Here is a 23,901-nt window from a genome sequence, read left to right as displayed (position 1 = left end):
ACAGTAAGCTGTGTTATATATAAACACAATTGTCAGCACAAATCACAGGTCAGAGTACAAAACCAAAAATGGTTTAGTGTAACCCAACATCCTTTCAGTTGTAAGACAATAAAAGACTAAGACGTGGACTCAACATAATAATTTAGTAAATTACAGGTATCTTGTATTAAACACCAACACAGATTAACATTCTTCAGTACATACAATTGTATATCATTGTTCCTCCTTTTGTATAAGCAGTAGTTAATCAGCATCGAGACAGTTGAGGTTTGTATGAGTAGTTAAGCAACATTGAGACAGTTGATGGGATAAAAAGCTATGCTTATTGCAAAACCATAAGCAACATGATCAAGAAGGCTGGAACAGCAAACAAGCAACAAGCTCTACGCACTGTCCTCCTTTTCTATCTTCTATGGCAACGGATAATATAAAAACATTATTTGCAACATATAAAAACATTATTTGCAACATAGACTGAACATTTGCAACTTGAAAAAGTAGGATTTGTTAAATACAATATAGAAAGAATATATACTATAGCACTGAAACTAGTTTACAAAGATGAATCCAATAGCCTTTTAGAATTCAATACCAAAGTTGTTCATATCGAGGACGTAGCAGACTCCACTAATAAAGCTTGCATTTATAGAGAAGTTCAGTTCACTCTATCCTAATATATATGTTTAAGAAACTTCAAAACCAAGCTATAAAACACTAACCCAAACATGTTGAAGTGTTTGTAGCTTCGGAGCGTCTTCTACACAGGCTTGGTGTCTTAGCATGTAGAAGATATTTGATTACCTCTTTAGGTGATTGCTTGGTGGAGTAAGTTATTTTTTTATTTCTTTCCTAATATTAACTTTGGAAAAGTACAGTAATTAATCTAATTAATTATTTTGGACTAATAATAAAGTTCTACGGATAAATAATAAAATTATTTAAGTGACTTAGATCTAATATCAACTGTTGATCTGAAGTGGTGTTTAGGACTTAATCCTAGCCATTGATGACTTAGGAGATTAGGGTTAGGAATTTTCGCTTACTGAAATTATAAAATAAGCCCAAGGGAGAGGTGAAGACACACAGATGTGGAGAAAGCAATTTTCTCTAGAGCGAGAGGCTTGCCTAGACTGAAGAGAAGTGCTGAGAAGTGCAACATGAAATTTCAGGAAAATTTTGGGGAAGCCAAGTTCAGGAAAGAGGGAAAGCAAGTTGCTGAAGAGGAGAACCAAATTGTGGAGGAGGACGAAAGATCCAAAGAGGCTGATTTTCTCTAGTGCGCAGGGGCCGTAAAAGATAGGGGGGAAGGGAGACTGATTTGCTGGTAAGACAAATCTAATTCTCCAGGGCCAAAAATTTCTTCAGGAAGGTCGATCCCCAGAGACCGATTTCCCCAGTGGGGCCAAATTTCCAGGTTCCTAATAGTTGTATTTCTCTATGTATTCTTTGTGGGTGTAACCCAAAATTTTCCCAATAAATTTAATGAAGAAGACTATGATGGGTGTAAATTTGTTGTTGGGGTGTGATTGATCTCTTTATCTTATTCCCACTGCACTTTTTAGTTAATATACTAGCATATTTATTTTGCGACAAATTCAGAATATTTGAAATAAATATTTTCTAGGCTTTAAATAATTGTTGAAGTAAAATAAATTAGATTTTGTATGAGAAAAATTAACAAAACAAGGTTGACAATGTTCAGACTAGTGTTGCACATGTCATGAAAATATCAGCCATATAGTGTTGAATTCTGGTAGCATCGGATTTGCTCTAAGCCTCAAAATTTGCAAGGAGGCTAGGACACATGTATTCTAGAATACCCAGTAATCGTTTACAGAAATTCCACCGGGAGAAAATTTTACTAAAATAATTAATTATTTTAATGGATGCCTAAGTAATTAAATAATTTAAGGGTATTAATTACACTGGGGATGAAACTTCTAGAAGAAGACGAGGATCAAGCCAAAATGATCTGAGCCATTGATTAGAATCTAATCTGGGTCGTTGATTGATCAATGAGAGGATTATAAGAAGAGGCTTGATGGGCATTTGGAAAATACATCGAGTGAGAGATCAGAGATCGATTTTCTCAAGAGAGCAGCGCAGCAATTGCTGGAGAAGGTGATCGAGGATATTTCTTGCAGTGAGGGGCAGGGATAATTTTCCGAAGGAAGTTTTCCTGATCCGGAGAGTGCAAGGCAGAGGGAAAAGAGTAGTCTAGAGAGGCAACGCTGGGCCACAAAGAGGCAACATAGAGCTACGTTGTGGCAACACAGAGTTTCAGAGAGAGTCTGTATTTCTGCTGGGAATAGTCGGGATCTAGTGCTAGAGCCAGGGTGTGAGACCGAGAGGCTAGAGGGTCAAAGTTTCTAGCGAGCAGAGGATCGAGAGGAGGTGCAGCGCAGTCCCAGCAGCAGTGACACAGTAACTGTGTGGGTGGGGTGTGATGCAGTACTGCACAAGGACAGCGCAAAGGCTCATCTCCAGCGCAAATCAGTGTCGGATTTCCCACTAACAATTTGAGATCATCTCACTATCTTTTTGTCCAATTAGATCTCTGTATAGGATTGCCAGTTTGGGCATCCGAAGAGTTGTACTCGGAAATTACTGCATAATAATTCAAACCCTCAGTTGTTACACTGGTTTTCCCACAATGGGTTTTTCCGGGGACATTTGTCCAAAAACAACGATGTCATTTGTGTGTGTTTTATTTCTTCTTGCTCAGTTATTATTTCCACGTAAAATTTAAGTTGTGAAGGCTGCAGTTGTATTTGTTTTGATGTTTACCGTATAATATTGTAAATAACTTGATTCAGTAGGAGAAATATAATCAGATGTTGCAGCAGGGATTTGGGTCACCAAATTTTCATATGGTATCAAAGCGCAGGTGAAGCAAGAGAACAGACCGGAAGAGCCCAGTGTTGAAGAGAAGGAGAGAGATCGAAGTGTTGCGTAGACAGCTGGTCGAATCCCCAGAGGGATTGTGCAGTCCAGGCCAAGAGGGCAAGTTTCTCGAGGAAAATCTCTCTCTGAGTGAGTTCACAGAGAGGTAAGATTTCCAGATCAAGTTTTGTCAACGGCAAAGGGAGCAGCACAGCGGAAGCTTCAGCACAAAGCAATCTTCAGGTGAGATGCGGTTTTCTGGAGCAGTTGTTGGGGCAAAAAACGTCAAAAGAAAGACGGACACACTTTTTGAGGGAATTTCTTCCTCAGTGAATTCCTAGCCAGGGAATTTGATTTCTCAATTGTCGAGCAGCAGTAGAGAGGAGCAGATCTACTAACTCCAACAGGGAGTGCGTAGGCCAACCTAGTAGCAGCACAGAGGAGAGAGGAGGTAGTTCGACATTTTGTTGGCAGAGATGGCAGCTAATGGGCTGAGAGATCAAGATCGGTTGGACAGAGCATCCAACTATGTGATCTGGAAGGCTAGGATCTCCTGCCTTCTTGATGAGCATAATCTCAAAGCCTATGTCGATAGTGTGGTAGCTGAAATCGTTGAAATAGTGAAGACCAAGAGGTTGATCCTCGATGGAGTGAGGGATCATGTTGTATGTCACATTGCTGGCAAAGGGACTGCTAAGGAGATGTGGGATGCTTTGGCTACGTTGTATCGGGGATCTTCCGAGCAGCGGAAGATGTACTTGGAGGAAAAAATGAGATCTGCAAGGATGCAGAAGGGGAAACGCATTGATCCATTCCTATCAAAGCTTCAGGAAGTCCAATATCATCTGACAGTTATAGGATCGTCACCTCAACCTACAAAGATGGTGAGGTTGGCCCTGAATTCAATCTCAGAAGAATGGCAAGTATTTGTCCAAAGAATCCTGGGCAGGGAGAAATTGTCAGATTGGGAAGGGATGTGGGCCGCTCTTAAACGGGAAGAGATGGGGCGAGACTTAATCAAGTGCAAACTTGATAGCAACAGCAGTAGTGGGATGAAGCCCAAGGAGGAGGAAGAGAATGCAACCCTTGCATCAAAGGGGCGGCATGAGTAGCGAAGGCGGAAGAAGGATGTCTTAAAGATCAAATGTTTCTAGTGTGGTGAATTTGGTCACTACGCTACACAATGTCCTCTCAAGAAGAAGGACAAAGACGAGAAACATGATCCGCATGTTGCAACCGCAAAGATCAAGGAGGAGGAGTTCGCCATGATTGCCCAAATACCTCCAGGGGAGAGGTGGGGTGATCTAGTACTGTAGTTTGAAAGAACTGCAGATGGGTAGGGTCCATTGAGGAGTCCACCTCATGAATCAATACCTTGCTTCGGGAGCCCATATCAGAAGTAGCAGGTTGGACCAGTGTCAGCTAGTGCAAAGGAGTGTCGGAGTGATAGTTGTTGTGGCTAGGAGCGCTAGAGACTGAGCAGTGCATAGCAGAGTTGGCAGCAGTGTAGTTGGCACAATGCAGAGTCAGCAACAACGTAGAGGCTTCAGAGGGTTAGGGCAAAGGCTAGCAGCAGTCGAAACTCCAGCAACAAATGCATCATGTTGAACACTTGTTCAGTATTTTGGATGTTTTTCCGTTGCAGTTGTTGCATAAGCCAACAGCAGCAGTTGGAGCAGAGTTGCAGTGTAGACGCAGTTGGCAGTAGCATGTAGAGTCAGCAGCAAAACAGATGCAGCATTTGCGCAGTAGTTGGTGGGTAGTGATGTCAGACATCAGCAGCGCAAAGGGAGATGTTACAGAGTCAAGGTGATGCTTCAGCAGGTTGCATTACTAGAGCACATTCCTCGCTAAGAGGGAGTGTTGATTTCTAGTAGCATCAAATGTGCTCTAAGCCTCAAAATTTGCAGGGAGGCTAGGACACATGTATTCCAGAATACCCATAAATCGTTTTGGGAAATTCCACCCGGAGACAGTTTTATTAAAATAATTAATTATTTTTAATGGATGCCCAAGTCTAAACTTAGGAAATTAAAATAATTAAAGGGTATTAATTAAACTGGGGGTGAAACTTCTAGAAGAAGACGAGGATCAAGCCAAAATGATCTGAGCCATTGATTAGAATCTAATATGGGCCATTGACTGATCAACGAGAAGATTATAAGAGGCTTGATGGGCATTTGGAAAATACATCGGGTGAGAGATCAGAGATCAATTTTCTCTAGAGAGCAACGCAACAATTGTCAGAGAAGGAGATCGAGGATATTTCTTGCAATTTGGGGCAGGGATAATTTTTCGGAGGAATTTTTCCTAATCCGAAGAGTGCAAGGCAGAGAGGGCAGAGAGTAGTCCGGAGAGGCAGCGCTGGGCCACGCAGAGGCAGCATAGAGCAACGTTGTGGCAGCGCAGAGCTTCAGAGGGAGTGCGTATTTTTGCTGGGGAACAGTCGGGATCTAGTATTGGAGCCGGGGCATGAGACCCGAGGCTAGAGGGCCGAAGTTTCCAACGAGCAGAGGATCGAGAGGAGGTACAGCGCAATCCTAGTAGCAGTGATGCAATAATTGCGTGGGTGTGACGCAATACTGCACAGAGACAGCGCAGAGGCTCATCTCCAGCACAAATCAATATCGGATTTCCTAGTGACAGGGTGAGATCATCTCACTATCTTTTTGTCCAATTATATCTCTGTATAGGATTGCCAATTTGGGCATCCGAAGAATTGTACTCATAAATTACTACATAATAATTCAAACCCTCAGTTGTTGCACCAGTTTTCCCACATTGGGTTTTTTCGAGGACATTTGTCCAAAAACAATGGTGTCACTTGTGTGTGTGCTATTTCTTCTTGCTCAGTTCGTGTTTCTGCATATTATTTAAGTTGTGAAGGCTGTAGTTGTATTTATTTCGATGTTTATCGTATAATACTGTAAATAACTTGATTCAGTAGGAGAAATATAATCAGTTGTTGCAGTAGGGATTTGGGTCACCAAATTTTCAGATATAGCAATATATCACAAGATTTCCAAGACAACAACATTATAGCCTCAAACTATTGACATATTTTCGAACCGACAATAAGATCGTTATATTCCTAATTGCAAGTTGAGGGAACTTATCTCTTGGTCCATGTCATTAATCCTTTAAAATCCAACTTTTATTGTTTGGCACCTCATTTTAAAACTAAAGGTAGGATATTGAGCACATAGGAATTTCTCACCATCTTTCATCAAGCTAAGGGGAAATCAAATGTTTTCATCACCATTGGCGGAACTATTGTGGAGTGGGAATTGATTCCAATCTACCAATTCAATATTTGTAGGCATGTACAAAATTTAAGCTCGCATTTTGTTTGTTCTTTGAGATTTATGATAGGTCTTACAGTGTCCATTAGATTTTCCTCTTCTTGCCAATTTTTAATGGGAGACCTTATGCTCATTAGGTCTGATTTTTTATTTGCAGTGTTTTTTGTGTTGATATCCACTTCTTTTTGTGCACTAAGTTTAATCAGCTCCCTATGGAAATGCCAAAGGCAATGGACCCACTATGAGAATATGGTGGTTTGATTGACCTTCATAATTGACAAAGGTTGAGTTGCAAGTTGTGCAAGATGGAAATGAATGGGGGGATCAACAGCTTGACATACTACCTCACCAAAATTCCAAGGCATGAAGTGGAAATTTGCATGGCATCTTCCATGGAAATTGTCCATATTGCCACTCAATCAATCAGATAAGAAGAAAAATGAGAGATTCATTGAGAGTTGAGGCTCAAAATTGCAATTGTTGTAGCAAGAACCTCGAGAACCACATATTTCTCAGGGAAAGAGGAACTGAGGAAATGAAACCCAATAGTCAATCACACCTTCCACAATGTATTGTCCCTCTTGGAGAGATTACCCTTGGGATGCAATTCTAAGTTAGGGTTTTCAATAAACACATCAAAGAATTATATTTCATAATAGTGTTGCAATACTCATCAATCTATAAAACAATGAGGATCTTTACTGAATACACAAACATAGTAAGAACTGGAGAAATAGTTGATTCCACAAGCAACCACTGTAAAATAGAGTTGATTCGATAAGCAAATAACAAACTTTAAAAGATCACCAGTCTCCCAATAGGGATATCAACACAAACATGGTTTCTAGTCTTACAAAATTGTTTATGTCCCTTTGTTGCCACAAAATCACATCAGCAGGCCTCGCTGCTACCTTGCACCCTTATTCACCTTTGGTGCCTCAAACCCTAGTCACCCAACACCTTGAATTTACCCTAAGACCATCACCACCTCCTGATTGTTGCACTTTAGGCTACTCGTTGCCTCAGAAGATGGCTTCTTAGCCTTTCACTGCCTCACAAAGTTAGATCTCAGCCTTTCGCTGCCCCAGGAAGATATATACCAGCCTTCCATGGCCTCAAAAGATATATACCAACCTTTCGTTGCCTCAAAAGGTAGCTTCTTGGCCTTTCACTACCCCAAAAAGTTAGGTCTCAACCTTCCACTGCCTCGAGAAAATGTATATCAGCCTTTCGCTGCCTCAGAAGATAGATCCAGCCTTTCACTATCTCAAAAATGTAGACTCCAGCCCTTCGTTGCCTCAACAAGATAGACTCCATCCCTTCACTTCCTCAAAAAGATAGAGGCCAGCTAGAATTCAATCCTATAGAGAGAAAAAGTTGAAAGATTGGCTAGAGGGTGGAATCTTTCACCACCGACACCAATCAACCCTCCAAAAGCCTTAGCCCCAAAATCAAAAAGAATAACAATCCAGATGATCATAATGACTTTCCTCCCTTCCTTATATAGTTTCTCTTTGGGGATTGTCCCTCCTAAATTCAAATTTGAGTGACTTAAAAGTTTCCCTTCATTTTAACCAATTTAATTTGTATTATCTAATGTTACCTACATAATTTAAATAATAAGTCCCCCTTTTTAAATGACTACAACCTATGGGGTTAGATAGGCTACTACGTCCTTCCTTGGGCAATTAATTCACAGAGGACATTAGACACAATGCCCTTGGCCAACTCACCTTTCTTTGTTCCAAGGTCCTTTGCTAGGGCACAACATTCTATTGAGTCAGTTGTTAAAAAAACAGAGAAGCAAGAAGCTGAAAAGATTGTGTCAAGACGTTTTTCTATAGAGTGACATTATTTTCAATATTGTCAATAACAACCCATTCTACCAATCAATATTTGAAGTCATTGTTATTCTTGGCTCGAGGTACAAGGCCCCTTGCCTATGATGAGTTGAGTAAGCCTCTCTTTTAAAGGGAGAAGTCTGATTGCATTCACAGATTGGATAAGCTTAGGGAGTCATGGGAGATCACAAGATACACCCTGATCCCATAGAGGTGGAATGATAGGAAGGCCAAGACCATTCTAAATTTCTAATTTAATTGTTCCAATAGGGTAATGTTTATCAAATACGATGATGCATTTGCATATATTAAAGATGTATAGCTATTATGCCAATTTTTGGATGGGCTAATCTAAGATATAGGTCTGCAACGTGTTGAAATCATAACAAAGGATGCTACTAATTACGTGGTCGTTTGCAAGTTGCTTATGCAGATGTATTAAACCTTGTATTGGACTCTTTATATTGACCATTGCATTGATTTGATTTTAGAGCACATGGGCAAAATTTCTTAAATCATGGATATCATTGAATCAGAGGAGAATCACCAAATGTTCATATAATCGTGCAATTTTCTAAGGGCTATGACTGAGGAACAAGGCATTGGTGCATCCCATAATCATGCATTTTGCCATTAACTTCACTTCTCTTTAGTCTTTCCTTGATTCCATGTTGGAGGAATATTTCTTTCATATGAGTGGGATGCAAGTGCATATAACGATAAACTAGATCAATAAGCCATAGCCAAACAAGTGTACCAAGAGAGTTTACGGACAAAAGTGTAAGAGGTGTGTGCCATTAGTGAAATTTTAGTAAAGGTTATTCACTTGGTCAATTGTGACAAAGCCTGCAACAAGCTACTTGTATGATGCCATGAACAAAGCTAGGAAAGTTGTCCATAGGTACTATGAGGACAAGGGGAAGCAGGGATTCAACAAATGATTTGAAATATGGAAGTTGACAAATGAGAAATGGAACAATATTCTCCATCATCCCACTCATGTAACAAGGCTCTACCTCAACCCTACATTCTCTTCATTCTCTGGTTTTTAATCTGATGCCAAGGTTGTGGATGGATTACCCACATGTGTTCAAAGGATGGTGTTGACTCCCACTAAATACTCAAAAATTTCAAAACAAGTGAGCCGCCATTGGCAACAACATGGTTGTCCAAGACAAAACCACTGGAATGTCATCCAAGCTTCAATTTGTTTCAAATTTCAATGTATTTCCTTTCTTCTATCTGCTACTCTATGTTACCAAACCTATGGTGTCTTGATGTTGGATCCACATAACATGTTTCAAATCTAGATACGGATATGGATCCACCCAGATCCGCAAGGGTCCATAATGTAAATAGAACCTTCAAACCTAGAAATAGATCCCATGCTGCTGAAATGGAACCTGTGCCAACTAGCCCTCAATCATCATATCCCAAGAAAAAAACATTAAAGTTCTAGTTTTAAAAAAAAAACATTGAGCATATTTGCCACCTATGTGAAACCATAAGCAACAAATATTATATTTAAAGTTTTAGTTAACTTACTTATTATTAATCTATAGGTCATATAGTTGTATAAGTTATTAATTATATATAGCGTATAGGTTGTATAGCAAATGATAATTCTAGCAAGAAAGCACGGAGACATTTAAATTTTCATTTTCATTTTTTTATGATGCAAGCAAGAAAACTTAGAGACAATTATAGATAATAGGATATAGCATATACTTAGATTTTGGTTTTCTTTGTGTACAAAGGATGGTTGTGTCATTAATAATTTAATTAGATCAATCCCATCCAACTCTAGGTGAAGATTCCTCTTAGAACTCTATGACACATAGACTATATCATGTTCTCAAACAACGTACAATATTTCATTTACCATCATAACTGGCTAGGGATTTCTTCATTTTAATGCATATTTCAAGGAAGATCACAGATTGATCATGATGTAGAGTTGAAATACTCAAACAATGAGAATGTAGACCCATTCTTGGATATGTAGTTGATCTACTCTATATCATCATATGAATAGAGTGACCATTGATGTCATTCAAATTTGTATTTACAATTATCCTTTCTGCATAAGGCATGATACATTGTGATTTCAGTCTTTAGATTTATAAATTATCTAATGGTTTCAGTTCTAATGTTGTGATTCATGAATGGCTTTGATTTTTAACTTTGAATATGTTTTCTAGAATTGAAAAATATTATTGCATTGTTTGTATATGGCATTTCCAAGTGTATCAAGATCCTAGCTTTTCAAAAATCTGGTGGATTTGTATCTGCATCCATATTCGTTTCCTAGTAACTTAATTGCTAGTAGCTACTCGATCAAACTATAATTTTATTTCTTGGTTTTTTCTCATTCATTCTTCGAACCTTTGCGAGACCAGCCTCGCAAATCTCGACGACCTCCCATGGCAGATGAAAAGAAAGACGAGGGAGCAGGAGATCCTATCAAAATCTTGCTCGAAGAGGCCCTCGAGCGACAAAGGAACACGAGGATGGACAACTTTGCCCAAATCCTTAAGCGGCTACCCAAGGGCGACACATCTACTTCCAGCAACTACTCTAGAAGCGCCACACCCTTTAAGGTACAAGTTAACTTTAACATTCCCACATTTGAGGGTCAGATAAATGCTGACGTTGTAGAAAAATGGTTAAACCTGCTAGAAGGGTATTTTTTTGTTCATGATTTTTCGGGACGGGAAAAGATTACTTTCGCTCTGCTCAAAGCCGCCCCCCACATCAAGGACTAGTGGGAAACCTACTGCGAGCAGAAGGATGAAAGTACGGCCTCACTGTTTTCAACCACACCCACTTGGAATTCATTCTGGGATGCCATCAAGGAGCAGTACTACCTTATCGGAAGCTATGAGGATAAATACATAAAGTGGACCACGCTGCGGTAGAGAAGGGACTAAGACGTGCCGGAGTTTACCAATATTTTTCATACCCTTCGCACAAAGCTTGGTATCAAGGATACTAAGCAGCATTTGGTACTCAAATACTACGGCTACCTACATAGGTACATCTAGGACGAGATGGAGTTCCGGGACATCTCCTCGCTCGGCACGACGTACCGATACGCTATCAAGATCGAGTAGAAGTTTAAACAAAAGAAGCGAAACTTTGGATCTGCGAACTCGAAGCAAGGGAAAGGTGCCCCCAAACCGCAGAACAAAGGACAAAGCCAAGGCGAGGTGGCCCAGGGCAACCTGCCAAAGCCGCAAGCAAAGAACAACAACGCAAAGCCAAAGAAGGACACGTGAAAGTCATGTGAGTTCCATAAGAGCTCCACTCACAACACAAGTGAGTATCAGGCCAAGCAGTCATTGGTGGCCGAGCTAAAGGCTTCGGAATCAGATGCATGTTCCGACTCCGTGTCAAAACCCGACAAGGGGAATGATAAAGGAAAGCAGATTATCGATGCGGAGCCAAACACCATCTTTGCCACCACGAAGATCCAGAAGGAGGAACCCGAAGATCTAGAGGAGAAGCGCCTCTTCCACTCCCAGATGTGGGTAAAGGGTTCCCCGCTACAGTTCATTGTCGACGGCGGGAGCCAAAAGAACCTCATTTCGGCAGAGGTCGTGAAGCGGCTAGGCTTACCGACCACAGCACATCCCCAACAGTACACAATCGGGTGGGATGGGATCTTCGCGTGAGCCAACAGTGTCGCCTTCCATACAACATCAAGCCCTTCACAGATGAGGTATTATGTGATGTTGCTCCCCTTGATGTTTGTGATGTATTATTAGGCCAACAATACTTGTGGAAGTGACATGCTGTGTATGAATCAAGGCCTCGTGTTGTTATTGTTACTTTAGGAAATAAGTTGTACAGGATACCGGAGGTAGCACCACCTACCACCATCTCTTTGGTTACCACAAAACAATGCAGTAAGCTCATTTCCAAAACAAGGAAATTTGTTTTCCTGATGATACGCCCTCAAAGAAAGAAGACGACGATGGCCATGACCTCCAGACAGGGCCCCTCCGCACAACAACTACAGATGGACAAGGTCGTGGAGGAGTACGAGGACATCTTCACCTCCCCCGCAGGGGTTCCTCTGCACTGTCAGGTCAAACACTCCATCGATCTGACCCCAGGTGCGTCACTGCCCAATGGACCAATCTATCGGCGCTCAATTCTGGAGAATGATGAAATCAAGAGGCAGATTCAGGAGCTGCTACAGAAAGGTCACATCTGACTGAGTTCATCACCCTGTGGGAGCCTAATCGTGTTGGTACAGAAGAAGGATGGGACTTGGAGACTCTGTATTGACTATTAGGTGTTGAACAAGATCACTGTCCGGAATAGGTACCCGATCCCACAGATTGATGACCTTCTGGACCAACTGAAGGGGGGAATATTTCAGCAAGATCGATTTGAAGGCATGATATCACCAGGTACCAATCAAACCCTTCCGATGTGTGATGTATTATTAGGCCAACAATACTTGTGGAAGTGACATGCTGTGTATGAATCAAGGCCTCGTGTTGTTATTGTTACTTTAGGAAATAAGTTGTACAGGATACCGGAGGTAGCACCACCTACCACCATCTCTTTGGTTACCACAAAACAATGCAGTAAGCTCATTTCCAAAACAAGGAAATTTGTTTTCCTGATGATACGCCCTCAAAGAAAGAAGACGACGATGGCCATGACCTCCAGACAGGGCCCCTCCGCACAACAACTACAGATGGACAAGGTCGTGGAGGAGTACGAGGACATCTTCACCTCCCCCGCAGGGGTTCCTCTGCACTGTCAGGTCAAACACTCCATCGATCTGACCCCAGGTGCGTCACTGCCCAATGGACCAATCTATCGGCGCTCAATTCTGGAGAATGATGAAATCAAGAGGCAGATTCAGGAGCTGCTACAGAAAGGTCACATCTGACTGAGTTCATCACCCTGTGGGAGCCTAATCGTGTTGGTACAGAAGAAGGATGGGACTTGGAGACTCTGTATTGACTATTAGGTGTTGAACAAGATCACTGTCCGGAATAGGTACCCGATCCCACAGATTGATGACCTTCTGGACCAACTGAAGGGGGGAATATTTCAGCAAGATCGATTTGAAGGCATGATATCACCAGGTACCAATCAAACCCTTCCGATGTGTGGAAGACTGCCTTGAAAGCCAAGGAGGGCCTTTTCGAATGGTCGGTTATGCCTTTCGGGTTAACGAATGCTCTTGCGACCTTCATGAGGCTAATGGATGACATCTTGCGGCCATTCACCAACTCGTGTTGAACAAGATCACTGTCCGGAATAGGTACCCGATCCCACAGATTGATGACCTTCTGGACCAACTGAAGGGGGGAATATTTCAGCAAGATCGATTTGAAGGCATGATATCACCAGGTACCAATCAAACCCTTCTGATGTGTGGAAGACTGCCTTCAAAGCCAAGGAGGGCCTTTTCGAATGGTCGGTTATGCCTTTCGGGTTAACGAATGCTCTTGCGACCTTCATGAGGCTGATGGATGACATCTTGCGGCCATTCACCAACTCGTTTGTAGTGGTATACTTGGATGACATCCTGATCTTCAGCCAGAGTTGGGAAGAGCACCTCCACCACATCCAAAAGGTTCTCCAAACACTGCGGTAACACAAGTTATGTGCCAATTTGGAGAAATGCACTTTTGGCATAACCCAAGTTCAGTATCTGGGATACATTATTGATGAACGGGGGGTGCATGTGCATCCATCCAAGATCCAAGTCATTCAGGATTGGCCATCTCCAACCACTCTGACAGAGATGCTTTTGGTTTGAATCTCAATAGAAGGCATTCACAGAGTTGAAACATCGCTTCTGCTCGGCACCCATGGTCGCATTACCAGACTTGCAACAACCATTTGAGATCGAGACAGATGCCTCTATGATCTAGGAGGATCCGTCGATCCAATTGCACAAGTGTTCAAAGTGTCGTCATTACAGTTCATGGGTGTCATTCAGTATCGACGGTGTTGGTTATGATCAGGTTGTTCAGGTAATGTTCATAGGTTTTCATGGCGTTCAGCAGAGAGTGTTTTCAGCTTTTGTATGCGGGTTCTGGAGGGATAGAGGCGATTTTGTTTTTAGTGTTTCGGGAGCATCCGAAGTCGGATTTGGAAACCGTAAGCGACGCTGGAAAGCTGGTTCAGAGAGCTATCTGATGGCAGAGGTCAGAATTGCCTGTGTGTGCAAGTTCAGTCTGTCCAAATCACTGTGTAATCGACTTCTTCTTCTCATTCCTAATAAAAGCAGTTGCCCATCTTGAAAGCGGACCCGGAGACGTAGTCCATCAAGGACGAACTCCGTAATCAATCTTGTTGTCTGGTATAACTGTGTTTTCGTTGTTTTCACTTCTGTTTTGCATCTTAATCATGGTTTATCAGCGGTCATAAAGTGTTCTGTTCAAGCAATTTTCCTCGATTTCCGTGCTTTCAATTAACATTCAAACTCTAATGGCTAATCAATTCTACATCAATTTTTAGTATATGGTCATTTCAGATCATATAATTTGGTATCAGAGCAGGTTGCGTTTGTAGAATGTGCCATTGAATGTTAACCAGGTCTAAGTCGCAACGAGGAGAAGGAATCCTTGAGCAGATCGATCCAGAGATTGGAAAGCGACGAGTTGTTCAGAAATCGACCATGTCAGGACCTGATGCAGGTGAAAACACTGAGACTAAGATGAGTGAGGAACAGTTTCAGCAGGCGTTCTTAACTATGCAACAGATGTTGGGAGAATTGTACGAAGACAAGAAGGCGAGAGATGCAGCTTCTTCTTCAAAGGCATCGAAGAAGGACAAAGGTAAAGGGAAGAATGATAAACCACCTTCACCTCCATCATCTCCATCATCCTCTTCTTCTTCTTCTTCTTCCAGTGCAGAATCTGAAACGAAAAAGAAACCTAAGAAAACATCTCTTTTGAAACTTGATGTTAAATTTGAGTTACCTGTTTATGATGGCGAAATGAATCCTGAAAAGCTAGATAACTGGATAAAGCAGTTAGAAGTGTATTGTCGTATTCAGAACATTTCTAGAGATAAAACTAAAATTCAGTTAGCTACACTTAGAATGGGGGAACAGCTTTAATCTAGTGGGAAAGCAAAACTCAGCTAGATGTAAAGCGTAAAGGAAAAGTCATCTCTTCATGGTCTAAGTTTTTGAAAGCTCTTAAGAAACAGTTCTATCCTTTAGGATACATGCAGCAAACTGTTATTGATTGGCAGCATCTGAGACAAGGTAAAGCGCAGAGTGTTCAGGAGTTTACTCAGGAGTTCAAGAAGAAAGCATTGGCGCTTGGTATCTCATTGGATACACGTGAAACTTTGTTAAAATACATCGGCAGTTTACATTCATATTTGCAACATACTTTATTGATGTTTAATCCTGATGATTTTGATGAGGTGTGTGTTCAGGCCATACATATTGAATCAGGTGGCAGACCATTCAAGTTGTCATCTCAGTCATCCAAAGAGTTGGAAACCAAAGATTCCAGTGACAGTAAGGGGAAGAACATTTCGAAGAGAAAGAAATCAGCGATTGTTCAGAAGGAAAGACCTACTTGTTCTCATTGCCAGAGAATCAGTCATGATGAATCGAAGTGCTGGAAACTTCATCTAGAACTTAAGCCCAAAAAGTTCCTTAAGGCAAAGGATGAAAAAAAGGCCATTGCAGCAGTCCAACAAGATCTGGGTTCAGATTCAGGTGATGAAAGGAGGATAACCGCCATGGTTACAACAGGTAAAACTTCTGATACTGGTTCAAGTTCGAAAACTAATGTATCTTCTTCAAACATAAATCCTCCACATGAGGATAAAAGAGTTGAACTCTTCCACATAAGGATAACTTCTAAGCATACAAAGATTGACACAATGTTTGACAGTGGATCGCAAGCAAATTTAATATCTGAACATATAGTTAATCAATTGGGATTGGAAACACAGAATCATCCAAGACCATACCCATTAGGTTGGATTAATAAATCAACTCAGATACATGTTACAGAGCAGTGTCGGTTAAAATTTGCAATTACATCTAAGTACATTGATGAAGTGGAGTTCGATGTGGTCCAAGTATACATATGTGGAGTTGTCTTAGGAAGTCCTTATTTTAATGATAAAGATGTAGTGTTTATAGAAGAGAACATAAATATCACCTAAAGAAAGAAAGGGTTGACTTTATTGTTAGGGCACATAAAGTCAAATCAAACTTGGATTTAATTGTCACAAATCAAGTTAAGCAGTTAATAAGTTCAAGTAAATATGTACTCATGTTTATTAAGGAACAACATAAGGATGATTGTTCGAGATGCAAGATTCGGTTTATAGATCTATTGGTCAAGGTGGTTAATTCTTTTCCAAGAAATCTTATTCATAAACAGGATAAGCAACATGAGATACATTTAATGTCCTATGAACATCTTCTTAAAGACAGAATGAATCTCAATTCATTCATTCAACTGAAATCTAGAAACTATCATCATCAGCAGTGTATTGCAGGGAATGGTACATGTGAGTCTAATCAGAGACTGGTTTCAGATGGTATGTTTATTTTCAATTTCAGGGGTGCAGGTCAGTATTGGGGAAAGTCAGTGTTGCATTTCTTTGGTATTGCATCATCATTTCATGCTTTAAAAAGTAATGAAGCCTCTTTTCAAGTGGACAAGAAGTTTATATGTTTTCATGACAAAGCATTTTCAAAAACAGATCTAAAGTTCTTTATCATGATTTGAAAACTAATGCATTAAGTGAAAGTGTTAGTCAATGGAAATATCAGTTAATCAACGAAGAAATAGTGATTCAAGTAAATCAACAATTACTTAGATACTTTCAAAATCAAACTAAGTTGCAGCAGTCTTTACATCACAGCTGGATGAGTTCTGTGCAGCAAGTTCACTTAGTAATCAGTGAACAGGAAAGTAAATCAAGTCAAGTAATTGATATGAAGTCAAAATCAAAGGAGTCTTTGAATATTTCAGTTATTCTGGAAAGTAGATTGTTAATACCCATCAAATGTATTGAACAAAGTTCTACAAATATTGTTTTCAAAGATGTTTTTGAATCACTAACTCATGATTCTTCGTGGAAAGAATTCAATTGCCATGTTGATAACAGGTTGTTTGCCATCATCGCAAGTTGTTTATACTGCGGATGGAAGAAACAGGTCACCGAATCGAAAGGTATCATGGTCAACATCATCAGGGTCATCACATGCAGCTGATTGATCGAATGCATTGGTACATCGTCAGGTCAAGGTGGAAAGAGAGGGAGTTCTACCCTCATCGACTTATTATTTAGTCAAACTTTTGTGGTCCAAAAGCTTTCAAGTGGAGAGGAATGATCCAGGAGGATCCGTCGATCCAATTGCACAAGTGTTCAAAGTGTCGTCATTAGAGTTCATGGGTGTCATTCAGTATCGACAATGTTGGTTATGATCAGGTTGTTCAGGTAATGTTCATAGGTTTTCATGGCGTTCAGTGGAGAGTGGTTTTCAACTTGGTTCTAGAGGGATAGAGGCGATTTTGTTTTTAGTGTTTCGGGAGCATCCGGAGTCGGATTTGGAAACCGTAAGCGGCGTTGGAAAGCTGGTTCAGAGAGCTATCTGATGACAGAGGTTAGAATTGCCTGTGTGTAAGTTCATTCTATCCAAATCACTGTGTAATCGACTTCTTCTTCTCATTCCTAATAAAAACGGTCGCCCATCTTGAAAGCGGACCCGGAGACATAGTCCATCAGGGACAAACTCCGTAATCAATCTTGTTGTCTGGTATAACTGTGTTTTCGTTGTTTCCACTTCTGTTTTGCATCTTAATCATGGTTTATCAGCTGTCGTAAAGTGTTCTGTTCAAGCAATTTTCCTCGATTTCCGTGCTTTCAGTTAACATCCAAACTCATTAATGGTTAATCAATTCTACATCAGTTTTTAGTATATGGTCATTTCCGATCACTTTGACTATGCTATTGGGGCAGTCCTTACTCAACACGGGCATCCAGTGGCATATCACAGTGAGACACTTTCAGACACCGTCCAGAAGTATCCCACTTATGACAAAGAGATGTATTCCATTATGCAGGCCTGCCGACAATAAAAGCATTACATTTTGGGGAAGGAAATGGTCATCCACAAAGACCACCAGCCCCTGCAGTTCATATAGACGCAAGGGAAGTTGCAAAATGATCGCCATTAGAAGTGGTCCACATACCTGCAACAGTTCCATTTGAATATCAAGTATAAGAGGGGCAGCACCAATAATGTTGCAGTTTGCCTCAGTCGACCACCGATCATGGCGTTAACCACCATGCTCAACTCTTGTGGGCATGAGACTTCTGATTGGCTACTTCTTTACAAAAGCGACCCAAAATTCAGCCACATATACCATAGACTCTTGGAGGGTCAGCATGTTCCAAAATTTTCACCTCCAAGATGCCCTATTATGCCACCTGGGTCACCTTTGTGTTCCTTCAAGCAAGCGTGCCAAGATGATTTGGGAAGCACACTACAGTCGAGTTGTTGGGCATTTCAGGGTCGAGAAAATGGTGGCAGTACTGCAGAAGTATTTTTATTGGTCGAATCTTCGACAGGATGTCAGGAAGTACATCAGATCCTGCACTGCATGCGCCATTGCCAAACTGACCATCAAGAAGCAAGGCCTCTACACTCCGCTGCCTACCCCTAATCGACCTTGTGAATCCATCTCCATGGATTACATGTCGGGCCTTCCTTCTACTAAGCATGGAAATGACTGTGTTTTTGTGGTCGTCAACAGGTTCTCGAAGATGGCCATTATGGCGGCCTACAAGAAGAATATTACAATAGAAGCCACTACTAAACTCTTCTTTGAATGAGTGTGGGTACACTTTGGGATCCCACAATCTATCAGCTCGATAGGGACAGCAGATTCCTCATTACATTTTGGTCCAGTGTTTGTTCGATGTTGGACACAAAACTCACTAAGTCCACAGCCTTCCATCCCCAAACTGATGGCCAAATAGAGGTTGTGAACAGGATGATCGTACACATTATGCACATGTACAACTCAAAGCATCCACGCACATGGGATGTGAGCCTCCCCTATGTTCAGCACAACTATAATCGAGCTCTCCACAGCTCGACTGGCCACAGCCCTTTTCAGGTGGGCTTGGGATTCCAACCACTATGTTCCATTGATGTGGCCATGCCATTTGCAGCTACTCAGGCAGATTCGGCTCATGTCCAGTCCGAAACAAATAAGGCAAACAGCTCCATTGAGCACATCCAACATATCCGCCAGCAGGTCCACGACATTCTGGAGAAATCAAATGCCAAGTACAAGCAGCAACATGATCAACATCGGGTGCCACACAAGTTTCGGGTGGGCGACAAAGTCTGGTTGCATTTACAAAAGGAACGCCTTACCGGAGCTTATCGGAAACTCAGACAACTCCGATATGGTCCTTACACCATTACCAAGGCTGTGGGAGACAATGCATTTGAGCTCAGCATTCCCCCATGCCTTGGCCTACACCCAGTGTTCAATGTGGACAGTCTTCGGCCATACTTTCGACCATTACTAGACACATCCGACATTGAAGAACAGCTCACACCAACAAAGTTAAGTCCAAATTGCATGGAACAAGCTGCAACTGATCGGATCATGGACACACAGATCAAGCACACTCGCCAGCAGAAGATCCAACTGTATCGAGTTGTCAAAGCAGGCCAACTCCTTCACCAAGGCAAGTGGCTCACCAGGGACCAAGTTCAGCAGAAATTTCCTCATCTCATGGAGGAACTCAACGCAAATGGGGACCATTGCTTCCTAAGTGGGGAGGAAAAATCCAAGTGGATATTGGTGGCCACCCGCCAATTCCACTTGGACCCCCACCATTGTTTCTTTCAATTTTTCAGTTTCCTTAATTGTAGCACAGTTTACTATTTTTAGCAATTTTTTGCGTCTTGAACTTCCGAAGTCGTTTTGAGGCCCTAAACGATGGAAAACTGGGAGCAACATGGGTCCATGGACCCATGTTGCTCACTCAAAAGTTGTAGTCCTCGGATAGATCTTTCTAGCGAGGTATTGTGCACATCAAACGGAGATTGTATGCCAAAGTTACGACCCCAGGAAGTTGATGTACCAATTTACCCAAACGGGGCCCATAGTTTGGCACTTCATCTCCTAGGGTTAGGTTTTTGAATGTTTAGGGTCTTCCATTGTTTCTCAACAATAAATAGGCCTTCGAGCCTCATTGTAAAACAGTTCAGAGGCATGTAGCCACCACAACTTCTTAGGGATAAGCTACCATCGCCCAAGCTAGTTTATTTCCATTTTTGTTATTAGGCATATTTCAGTGTTTTACATTAATGAAATGAAGTATTATTTCTGCTGCATCTTTGTATTTATGGTTATATCTGTAATTTGTTGTGTTCCTGTTTAAATCCGGATCAGGTATGTCTGAAAAAATACACACCGAGAAGCACGAGTTAGAAATGTTCAACTTAAATTTTAATTTGTTACAATTTATTATTTTATAATTTATTAATTTATAACATGTTACCCCCTCATTATAACATGACCCTATGTGTTCAAATCCTAGTGCCTTAATGATGTTGTTTATGTCTTCTACACTCTCAAGCTGTGAGTCAAACAAATTGATAGAACACCTCACACAAAGACCATTCCATTGGATGCGGTTGACACCATAGTAGCAAGATTTGGTCATATTGACTTTTGTTGTATAGAAATTCAACAATAGTACAAAATTCAGATTTTCGGTATAGTACAAATATGCTATGATGAATTTACATTTTAATGTCTTTGATCATATACTTCGTGTCTTCGATACCATCCCACTCATAAAATCAAATAAAAGGTCAAAACTATTTTTTTTAAACCCTGAAAGAACTATAAATATAAAGTTTATTATCAAATTTTCAAGGAGTGGATTATTATTTGTTTATTATTGTGTATATGAGGCTGAAATTCTTCTAAAATTATGAAAAAATGCATATTTTCACATTAATGACATGTAGACTTCAGTATTGGAAATGCATTTGGTTTTTTCGTTATGCATTTTTTCCATACCAAAATGTATTTGGATTTGAATTCACATTCAAATCTAGCCACTATGATTAACATCGCAGCTCAGTGGAGGGTGGAGAAGGAGATACCTAACATGAAGGAGACACTTGAGTGGTTGGAAGAGGATGTCAATGCACTAAAGGAGGTGAAGGGGAGGGGAAGGGAAAAGAGGAGGATGTTCCACTTCCAATGCAAGGACATTTCCAGGAGCAGAATGGGAGTTCGTAGCCACCACTAACTCTGCAGAGACAATTAGTTACTAGAGGACAATTCACTTCCACTCCAATGCGTTAAATTTCTAATACCAACCAAATTTATTTTCTCACAAAAATTTAATTTATCCCCAATTTATTATTTATTCGCCGAGAAATAAAATCACTGGTATCTTTACCTTCAAGAACTAAAATATGCAGTGGAAATAAACCAGAGAGATCAATATATGGAAAATCTAGGTTTTCTGACCCACAAAGATACAAGGAAAAATACAATCTAGAAGTTACAACTTGGCTCCCTCAAAATGAATTCGGCCTAAGTAAATCGGCCTCAAGGAAGATGAAATCGCTCTTAAAAAATCAGCCTCCAACAATCAGATATGCACCCTCCAGCAACTCCATCTGCACCCTGCCAATAATGCGCACTGGAAAAACCCCAATACTCCAGTAACTTGGCCTCCTCTAGACAACTCGATCTCCTTCCAACAACTCGACCCTACAATCTCCTCCAACTTGGCCCTCCTGGATTCGCTCAAAACCACTTGCACTTCTCCACTACACACTAGTCACTGAGCCACTCATACTACAAAGAGAATTGCTTTCCCTTGTGATGACTCGCTCACACACTTGTGCTCTTCGTTGTACTGAGCCACTCGCACTGCAAAGAGAATCCCTCTCTCTCGTGATGACTCGCACACACACTTGTGCTCTTCGTTGTTTCTTCACCTCCATTTATAATCTTCATTGAGTCCAAATCTGTAACTCCAATCTCCCCTCTAGAAACATCTTGAATCTTCCTTCTAAAAACATTTTGAAGAATCCTTCTAGAAACATCTTAAATATTCCTTCTGGAAGCATCTTGAAGATTCCTTCTAGAACATCTTGAATATCAACGGTTAAGATTATTTCTAAGTCACTTAAATAATTAAATTATTTATCGTTAGCAAATAACCCAATAGTCCATAGCTCGCAAAGGTTTGGTCTCATGGCTAGAGGACGATCTGTTAAGTCGTCTGTGCCGTTGTGCAGGTCACGAGTTCGAGTCTCGTCTTACCCGAGGGCCGTTCTTGCGGGCTAGGCGGTTCCTCCTAGAGGTTATAGTGGTAGCCAGTGGGATTCGACCCCATGTAACGCGAGTACGATACCACCGCCGTTGCCGATTCTGCTAGTCAACAAAAAAAAAACAATAGTCCACAATAATTAATTGACTTTAACTATTGTACTTTTCCTAAGTTAAACTTAGGAAAGAAGACATAAATCACTAGAAGAGGCAAATAATGTCTTCCACATGCTAAGACACCAAGCAATTGTAGAAGACCTTTTGATGCTACTCACATCAACGCTCCCTCCTAGCAAGGACGAAATTCTCCACCAGCCCCCACTTATCCCAATACTCCACAAACTTCCCTTCACTAGAGGTTTCGTGAGAACATCTACCACCTGCATCTCTGTAGAAATGCATTGTAATCTCACAACACCCTTTTGGACCCTGTCTCTGATAAAATGATATATGATCTCGATATGCTTGGATTGATCATGAAACATGGGATTCTCAGAGAGCTTAATGCAACTTTGATTATCACAGTGTAAGTTGTAACACTAGTGGCCCCATCTGCAGATCAAATAATACCGCAAGCATCTTGCAAAGCCACACTGCCTCACAACTCATCATACTCGTTGCCATGTACTTTGCCTCTGTTGTGCTTGGGACCACACTCCCTACCCAATCAGAATTTATGTACTCTTGCAGCTCCACTCCTCCAGCTCTTAACATCTTAGTCCAAAGTTTATTGTCCCACGCAAGTATCTCAGCACATGCTTCCCTGCCACCCAATGAATCTGTCGCGGCTCCACCATGAACTGGCTAAGTGTATTCACAGCAAAACATATATCATAATGCACAAAGTCTAGCACACCCTTTTAGACCTAGTCTCACTATGAGGATACGGATACGCATTCTTGGCCTGCTTGCCAAGCGCACACCCTTTTAGACCTAGTCTCACTATGAGGATACGGATACGCATTCTTGGCCTGCTTGCCAAGCGCACACCCTTTACACACTCCATCTCGCTCAACCCGGATCTCTGGAAAATCGGTAACCATCTTTTGTACAATTAGAAGAGCTCTGTAGTGTAGGTGTCCCATCCTCCTATGCCCAATCTCGCTTTGGTTCTCACTCTCATGGATGAGAGCCTTCACCGGTTGTCCTCGCTACAGATAGAGATCTCTCTCCCTCCTACTAATCACTCACTTCTTGCTGAGATTGGTCCCCTTCGACCCAAAAACCACTTCACCTCTCATAAAGCTGACCTCTAGTCCTATATCTTCCATGGCCGAAACTAAAAGGATATTCTTCTCCAAACCCGATACATATAGCACTTTGTTCACCTCCATGATACCACCTGAGTCCATTTGGAACTCGATACTCCCAATGCCCTCAACTGCATAATTGGTCTTGTCACCAAGCTCCACATTTACATCTTTGGGCCCCCTAGTCATGTTGGTGAAGAAGTCTCGCGATCTCATCAAGTGACAAGATGCTCTACTGTCCATGAACTAGACACCTCTCATGACAGTTCCAGAAAGGCAAGATACTAAG

The 23,901-nt window shown here is 41.2% G+C and overlaps 1 protein-coding gene across 1 annotated transcript in view; it reads right to left on the bottom strand.

Annotated features, from left to right (window-relative positions):
* LOC149263174 (pentatricopeptide repeat-containing protein At1g80270, mitochondrial-like) overlaps window positions 1-23,901 on the bottom strand; it is a 62,639-nt gene that overhangs the window by 1,778 nt on the left and 36,960 nt on the right. The gene's annotated exons all lie outside the window — the stretch shown is intronic.

The sequence above is a fragment of the Pinus tabuliformis genome, chromosome 6, assembly GCF_031772625.1.
Source record: "Pinus tabuliformis cultivar Carrire ecotype Pingquan chromosome 6, CPIR1, whole genome shotgun sequence".
NCBI classification, from domain to species: domain Eukaryota; kingdom Viridiplantae; phylum Streptophyta; class Pinopsida; order Pinales; family Pinaceae; genus Pinus; species Pinus tabuliformis.
Note: the sequence above shows the minus strand (reverse complement) of the source record. Positions and strands in the feature narration are given on the sequence as shown.